At 37.3% G+C, this 9,023-nt stretch overlaps 1 non-coding gene across 1 annotated transcript; it reads right to left on the bottom strand.

The window, feature by feature from the left end:
* Positions 1-2,854: 2,854 nt before the first annotated feature.
* On the bottom strand, positions 2,855-2,961 carry LOC140859531 (small nucleolar RNA R71). Its single transcript, XR_012143068.1, has one exon. It is a non-coding gene; the product is annotated as a small nucleolar RNA R71 (small nucleolar RNA).
* Between the last annotated feature and the right edge of the window lie 6,062 nt (positions 2,962-9,023).

The raw sequence follows: 9,023 nt of genomic DNA, 5'->3' as shown, positions 1-9,023 counted from the left end.
GCCAATCAGCGAGTCTCGGCTCACCGCAACGCATCGCGAGCCCGATCCACGCCCGCGGTCCAGGGCTCAGAGGAGAGAGAAGAAGGTCCGAAGGGCAACCTGGTAACTTCACATCACTCGATGGTCCGATCTTCTCTGATCAAGATCCAACGCTCCATATTTTTACGCCATCGGACGGCCACCATCGCAGCCGGTCAAGATCCAACCGTAATCAAGGCAATTGTAAGAATCAATAAACACTAGGACAACACGGGATCCTTCTGCAGCGTGATCCAACAGACGAAATCTTCCAACGCCTTGATCGGATGGTCCGCGATGCATCCGATCTGATCCCATCTCTGCAGCAAGATCCAACGACAGCGCTTCACCCAGATCGTGATCCGACGGCCCAGAATCGCTCCCGACTTGATTTATTAGATGAATTGGGTCCTTTAGATGAAGATCGAACGGCTGAAATAATTTTTAGGGTTTCTTGATGGATTTAAGTACTTTTTGAGCGAGATTTGAGCCCCTAAACCTCCCTAACAGCCCTCTAAAATCTCTTAGTCCCACATCTAAAGTTTTGAAAACCTTATAACCCCCAAATGCCTTTAAAAAGCCCCCAAAGGCCCTTGTTTTAAGGAGGGGGGGATTCTTTCCTTCCGATCAAGCTTGTAACCCTAGATAGTGGGGTTTTTAGCTTTCTTCTCAAGCCTCGAGCTTTGAGGTTTTTGTAATAATTTTTTTTATATAAAATCTTATTTTTATGCAATTTTATCTCTTTACATTATGCAATTTATTTTTCTTGCAATTAGGATAGTTTAATTTATACAATTTAATTTTATGCAATTAGGTTAGTTTAAATTATGCAGTTTAAATTTATGCAATTAGGATAGTTTAATTTATGAAATTAGGATAGTTTATTTTTTTGTATTTAAATTTTGCAAGTAGATTTAGATCATGTCTAGCTAAGCATCCCTTCTAGGGTTTGCGATGAAGCTAGATCATGAGTAGGGGTTTTACATAGGGTTCTTTCTTTTTCTTAAGGTTTCTTTTTCTTCCTCTTTTGCCAAGAATTTTTGATGAACTAAAGTTGGGTCAGAGTCCCTTCATAGTTCATGCTTGATTCAGTGCATAGGAGGAGAAAACCCTAAGGGATCCTAGTTACTACTCCCCTGTAAAGAATCTTGATGGGTTATCGTTGGACCTTAGTCCCTTCATAATCTATGCTTGGGAAAGACAAGAGGAGTAGTCGTTAGGATCAATAAGAAAAATTCTAAGTAGAATTCTCTAATCTAGATCTAGTGGATTCAAAAACCCTAGATCCTTAGTCTTATTATCTTTAGCAAATAACTTTCGATTTTCGATTTTCGTTAAAGCTCGCTTGAGCATAGATTTGAAAATCATTTTTAAACCAAGTCTCTGTGGGATCGACCCGTACTCGCTGGTCGTGCTACTCTGCACACTGTGCGCTTGCGGTTTTATTTACAAATTTTAAGATTTGCACATCAAGTTTTTGGCGCCGTTGTCGGGGATTTGGCGTTTTAAATTATTTTCAAATATTTGTTCTTCGTGCTTTATAACTCTCTTTTTTTTTCCTTTAGGTTTCTAGATTTAGTTGGTGATTGCTGGAAAACTCAGGTACGCTTCTAATTTCTCTTTTATTATTTTTAGTTAATTATTTTTTCTTTTAGACCTAATCATTTGAATTTACTTAATCACAAAAAAAAAATAAAAAAAATAAAAGACATTTCATAATCGTGAAGTAAAATATCAAAATAAAAAAAAAAATTAAATTAAAATCTTTTACATTCTTGGTCATCTTGTTGATTTGCATTTGCATTTTCATAATTAATCTAAGGGCATCAACCCATTAACAAGATAAGGTGGGGATTTCATTACCCTTTCTTAGCCCAAAAATCATCTCCATCATATTGCATTACCTAGACCTTTAATCTTAAAATCAATTAGACGTCAACCTTAAGGAATTCGAGCTCAATAGGACAAGGAACCCTAAGAGTTCTACCAAGTTTGAGTTGTCTGATTAGTTGGTGTCTAGGCAAATCCCTGAGGGTGGTTTGTTAAATTGGTTCAGTTGCTGGCCTGGCCAACTCGTTTGGTGTCTAGAAAGGTAACGATGAGTGAACCTCCCACCTCTTATACTTACCTGGCTAACTAGTTGATCAATCTCCACTTGGAAGGCTTGAAGGGTCATCTTGGAACAGTTAGGAGCTGTCTAGATTTAGGTTAACCCTAGGATAGATTGAGTTTAATTTATTATTTCACTTGTTTGAAAAAAAAAAAAAAATTTATTTGGTTACTTTTCTTTAGATTTAGGACTCCTTAAGATCTTTTCTTTAGAACTTTTTCTCTTTTCTTTCTTTTTCTTATACATAAAAATTTTTATAAAAAAAAAAATTGTATAAACATCGAGAACTGTACACCTCATGTGTGGAGAAGAGTGTCGGGTCGTCTAGTTAGAATTGAGTCAATTCCTGTTGTTCCAATGGCTGAACCAATCCAACCCATGACCCTTAAGGATTTGTGTTATCCAGTTGGCTCCATCCAACCATCTTGTATCAGGTTGCCACAACCCACAGCTAACAATTTTGAAATCAAACCTCAAATCATAAATATGCTTCCAAAATTCACAGGATTAGAGGATGCTTATATATTTATTAGAGAATTTGAGGAGGTATGTGCAACCATGAAACTGCAATTAACAGAGGATGAGGTCAAACTTAGATTAATCAACTTTGCCCTTAAGGATAATGCTAAGAAGTGGCTTTATAGTCTGCCAAACCATTCTATCACTACCTGGGAGGGCTTTGTGAGAATATTTTTGAAAAAGTATTTCCCCCATCATAAAACAGCTAGGATTAGGAATGAAATAAATCAATTTTACCAACTAGCTGGTGAATCATTTTGGAAGTACTTTGATCGTTTCAAGAATCTTTTGACCCAATGCCCACACCATGGAATAGAAACTTAGAGACTATGCCAGATCATCTATGAGGGGTTAGATTCAAACTCAAGAACCATGCTAGAGTCCATGTGCCAAGGCCAATTTATGGACAAAGAAACTACTGAAGCTTGGCAATTCTTAGAAGATCTAGCCGAGAAAAATTTACAGTGGGAAACAACTAGGGAACTTGATAAAGCTACACCTTCAAGAGGAGGAATGCATCAAATTCAACCAATCCTAGCATCAGAGGCCAAGATTGCAACCTTAACACGTAGATTGGAAGCCTTAGAATTACAGAGACCAGCCAATGTAAATCAAATATCTGCACCCATGTGTAAAGGGTGCAATGCACTAGACCATGTCTTAGAAGAATGTTCCTACTCGAATGAGTGTGCACAGGTGAATGCCACCTATCAAGGACCATTGAACAATCCTTATGCACCCACATATAACCCAAGTTGGAGGAATCACCCGAATTTTTCATGGTCCCAGAATCCTAATGTAGGCAATCCAAATTTCAATAAGCAAAATCTAAGGTCCAACCCAGTGATGAACAACCCACCAGGCTTCCATGATAATGACAAGAAAATTACCTCTTTAGAGAAAAGTCTAGAAGCCATGATGAAGAAACATACCAGCTTTATGCAAACCACGGGTCAACTCATAAATAATAACACCCAAGCTATAGCCCGTCTGGAAATGCAAGTAAGTCAGCTGGCTTCGACCATTAGTGAACAAGAACATGGTAGGTTACCTAGCCAACCTGAGCCAAATCCTAGGAACCAAAATGGTCCACGACCCCAACAAGGAAACCAAGTTAATGGTGTAAATGCCATTCATACCTTAAGATCGGGAAAAACAAATAGACAATAAGGTAGTTGCACTTGATGATATAGAGGACTCATCTGTCGAGTCACCTTCTAAAACTACTACCTTTCAACCTCAAGCACCAGAAACTGAAAATTCACCTAGTCCAGTACTTAAAAGTTCTAGAGCTCCTTTTTCAAACAGACTGAAATCCAATAAATCTGAACATTTAGATAAAATTTTAGAGGTATTTAAACAAGTCCAAGTTAATATTCCTCTTTTGGATATAATCCATCAGGTTCCAACTTATGCCAAATTTTTAAAAGATCTTTGCACTAGGAAAAGGACCACTAATGTACCAAAGAAAGCATTTTTGGCTGCAAGTGTCAGTTCATACCTATCTAGCCATGTGCCAATTAAATATAAGGACCCTGGAGCTCCAACAATTTCTTGTGTTATTGGAGAAACCAATATAAAAAAGGCCTTGCTAGATCTAGGAGCTAGTGTGAATATCCTTCCATATTCGGTGTATGAGCAACTAGGATTAGAAAAACTTCAACCTACTGGGATCACATTACAGTTAGCCGATAGATCTCTCAGGATCCCTAAGGGAATGGTCGAGGATGTTCTGATAAAGGTTGAAAATTTTATTTTCCCTATAGATTTTATTGTTTTAGAGACTGAGCTAGTTGCGAATCCTAAAGGACATATACTTGTCATTTTAGGAAGACCATTCTTAGCTACGGCCAATGCTGAAATCAATTGTCGAAATGGTCTAATGAAGTTATCCTTTGGGAATATGACCATTGAGCTTAATGTTTTTAACTTAGAACAGGAATCCTTTTCTCATGCTGATGTCAATGTAGTCCAAGATGGTATTTATGAATCCATTGACATTAGTGATGATGAAGTCGACCTAGAGTCTAACCCCTGGTTAATCCATGAGTCTGAGGATGTCAATGAAATACTTAAAGAAAATCAGATTAATCAGGAATCGACACTTCCTACTGAACCAATCATTGAGATGGTGAAATCATCACCTAAACCATCGATAGAGGAAGCACCCATTTTAGAACTGAAACCCCTCCCAGAACATCTCAAGTATGCATATCTAGGACCCAAAGAAACTTTGCCTGTAATTATTGTATCAGACCTAGATCCCAAGCAAGAGGAGGAGTTAGTGTCAGTTCTAAAAGCAAATCAAGAAGCAATAGGTTGGACCATAGCAGATATCAAAGGAATAAGTCCTTCTATAGTTCAACATAGAATATACTTAGAGGAAGAGGCTAAACCAACAAGAGAAGCCCAAAGAAGGCTTAATCCAGCTATGAAGGATGTAGTTAAAAAGGAGATTCTGAAACTCCTAGATAGTGGAATAATTTATCCTATTTCTGATAGCTCTTGGGTAAGCCCAGTTCAAGTAGTACCCAAGAAATCTGGGGGTAACAGTGGTCCAAAATGATGCAAACAAACTTATCCCAACTAGGACCCAAACGGGATGGAGGGTCTGTATAGATTATAGAAAGTTGAATGCTGCGACAAGAAAAGATCACTTTTCTTTGCCATTTATTGATCAAATGTTGGAAAGACTAGCCGGACAAGAGTTTTACTGTTTTCTTGATGGATACTCCGGTTACAACCAGATCTCCATAGCCGCTGAAGATAAAAAAAAGACTACATTCACCTGTCCATTTGGTACTTTTGCCTATAGACGAATGCCCTTTGGACTATGTAATGCACCGGCAACCTTCCAGAGATGCATGATCAGCATGTTTTCAGATATGATAGAACAATTTCTAAAAATTTTTATGGATGACTTTTCTGTTTTTGGCCTAACCTTCTCTGAGTGTCTGAATCACCTGCAATTAGTTCTAGAACGATGTAAGGAGAAGCACTTAGTTCTCAACTGGGAAAAATATCAGTTTATGGTCAAACAGGGAATAGTTCTTGGCCATGTCATTTCTAAAAAGGGGATTGAAGTAGACAAGGCCAAAATAGATCTAATTGCAAGTCTTCCACCACCTAAATCTGTGAAAGAAATACGTTCATTTTTAGGTCATGCTGGATTCTGTAGAAGGTTTATTGCCAATTTCAGCAAAGTAGCACGTCCACTGACTAATCTTTTGGCAAAGGATACCAAATTTGAATTTACTCATGAGTGCTTGGAATCTTTTGAATGTCTAAAAAAAGCACTTGTATCAGCTCCAATCATTCATCCTCCTGTCTGGTCTGAACCATTTGAATTAATGTGTGATGCGTCCGATCATGTTGTGGGCGCAATCTTAGGTCAACGGATAAATAAGCTGCCTAGAGTGATATATTATGCAAGTAAAACCTTAAATGATGCGCAGCTTAACTACACCATAACTGAGAAGGAGTTCTTTGTCGTTGTCTTTGCTTTAGAGAAATTTAGATCTTATTTGGTTGGGACCCACACCATTGTTTACACCGATCACACAGCCATTAGACATCTCCTAGCAAAGAAGGATGCCAAGGCATGCTTAATCAGATGGATTTTGCTCCTTCAAGAATTTGACCTAGAAATTAGGGACAAGAAAGGCACTGAGAACGTTGTAGCAGATCATTTGTCCTGAATTCCAGTTGCACCATCTAGTGAACCACCCATCAATGAATCTTTCCTAGATGAGCAACTCATGTCTGTGTCTACTGAACCTTGGTTTGCTGATATTGTAAATTATTTAGCCATAGGTAAGATACCTTCTCATTGGACTAAGCAGGATAAATATAAATTCTTTGCCAAGTGAAGTATTTCATTTGGGATGATCCTTATCTTTTTAAACAATGTCCTGATCAAATTATTGAAGGTGTATCCCAGATAACGAAGTCATGAATATTTTATCTTTTTGTCATGATCAAGCATGTGGGGGTCACTTCACGTCTAAGAAAACTGCTGCTAAGGTTCTCCAATGTGGTTTTTATTGGCCCAATTTGTTTAAGGATGCTCATGAATATTGTAAAAGTTGTGCTCAATGTCAGAAAATGGGTCGAATCACCAAGCGACACATGATGCCACTCAACCCAATCTTGGTAGTTGAAGTTTTTGATGTTTGGGGGATCGATTTCATGGGACCATTTCCAAATTCCTTTGGAAATGAATATATTCTAGTAGCAGTTGATTATGTTTCAAAATGGGTAGAAGCAATTGCATGTAGAACACCCGATAGTAAAATGGTCATTAAGTTTCTTAAAGAAAATATTCTCTCCCGTTTCGGTATTCCTAGGGCAATCATTAGTGATCGGGGAACCCATTTTTGTAACCGACCTTTTGCAACATTGATGAAAAAGTATAATGTCAACCACAAATTCGCCACACCATATCATCCTCAAACTAGTGGGCAAGTTGAAGTGTCAAACCGACAAATCAAACAGATCCTGGAAAAAACTGTTAGTGCCAATAGAAAGGATTGGTCTTTGAAATTAATTGATGCACTTTGGGCATACCGAACCGCTTTCAAGACCAATCTAGGAATGTTTCCTTATAGGATTGTATTTGGTAAACCATGTCACTTGCCTATTGAGATAGAACACAAAGCCATGTGGGCCATCAAACAACTAAATACAAATTTGAACGATGCTGGAAACCATAGGAAGCTTCAGTTGAATGAATTAGAAGAACTTAGAAATGAAGCCTATGAAAATGCAAGGATATACAAGGAACGAACCAAAGCATTTCATGATCAATCAATTATGAGAAAAACTTTCAATATCGGACAAAAGGTGCTCTTATATAACTCTAGATTACATCTGTTTTCAGGAAAGCTTAGGTCTAGATGGACAGGACCATTTTTAGTAAAGAAAGTCTTTTCACACAGAGCTGTTGAGATAGAAAACCCAAGTAATGGTGTTATCTTTAAAGTTAATGGTCAACGATTAAAACCATTCTTGGAATTACCTGTCGAGACTGTTGAAGATGCCATGGTTCTTTATGAACCAACTTATTCTGATTAAATGCTTCGAGGTTTGGTCTGGTGAAGACATAAAACTTAGCGCTTCTGGGAGGCAACCCAGCTTATTTAATTTCTAATGCTTTCTTTGTTTTCAGTTTGCTTAGGACAAATAAATTAGATAAACTCCATTGGGGACAATGTCGGTCATGTTGGGGGAGAGCTTGAACAAAATCAGGTGTTATCATTTCCTTTTCCTTCCACTATGAGTTATTTCTTGCATTTAATATATTAAAAAAAAAATTGAAATAAATTAATCTAGAAAAGAAATAAGAGTAAGTTAGAAAGTATTTGCTAATAAATGTAGTGAGTCACGGAGAAGATTAGCTGGTTAGACTCTTGGTGGCCTAGGTCATTTAAAGACTATTAGCACTTCCAATTGCACATGCACACTAACAAGGTAAAGTAGGTGTTAATTGTAAGGCCAATTAAGGATTTGAGTATTATTTAAATTAGATAATTTTCTCTACACCCCAATTGAAGAAATTTGAATTTAAGGAAAGAGCTACCTGCCTGAAATAAAATGCAAAACACAGAGTAAATGTGGATTGCCCTAAGCCTAGTAACCGGGTCTCTTCACCTAAGTCAAGTGTTGAGATTCGCATCAAACGGTGGTGGGAAGGCCAGGATGCTCAGCAAAAAAAAAAAAAAAAAAAATAGTGTGAAAGCTACCTTAGTTCTTTGTTTAATCTGGGGTGTATAGAAAATTAATCGAACTAATTATGAAAAATGATACAATTGGCCTGTACAAGTTAATACTGAAATACTAAGTTAGTTATCACTCACACAAGTGCTATAAAACTTTAAGTGTACTCTAAGAAAGCTCCTAAGTAGACTGACTACCGATTCTAATTCGAAGCTCATTACTTAGTAATACTAGAAAACTTCTTGAATTTCGATCTTAAATTAATTTGCAAAGGAAGGATCTTTTTGGAATATGATCTTATTTTGGTACATTGCTAAGGACTAGCAATGATTAAGTTGGGGGTGTGATTTATGTCACAAATTGACATAAAAAGTATCAATTAATATCTAAATTATCTAACTTTATTAGAAAATTGATACTTGTTATTATATTTTGCAGAAGAAGAGGTCATCAATAGAAAGAACAAGGAAAGAGGATTCCAACGATAAATTTTATGCAAAACGGAGTTAAATTGACCAGAAATTGAAGAATGAAGAAAGAAGACTCAATTGGGTCAAACCGAGTCAAATCAGGTCAAAATTGATCAAAAATCAACTGATTTGGTGATCTGGTTAGCCGCCTGGTCCACAGCAACAGGCGCATGGACCATGGACCCATCGGC

Source organism: Elaeis guineensis, chromosome 7 (genome assembly GCF_000442705.2).
Source record: "Elaeis guineensis isolate ETL-2024a chromosome 7, EG11, whole genome shotgun sequence".
In the NCBI taxonomy this organism is placed as follows: Eukaryota; Viridiplantae; Streptophyta; class Magnoliopsida; order Arecales; family Arecaceae; genus Elaeis; species Elaeis guineensis.
Note: the sequence above shows the minus strand (reverse complement) of the source record. Positions and strands in the feature narration are given on the sequence as shown.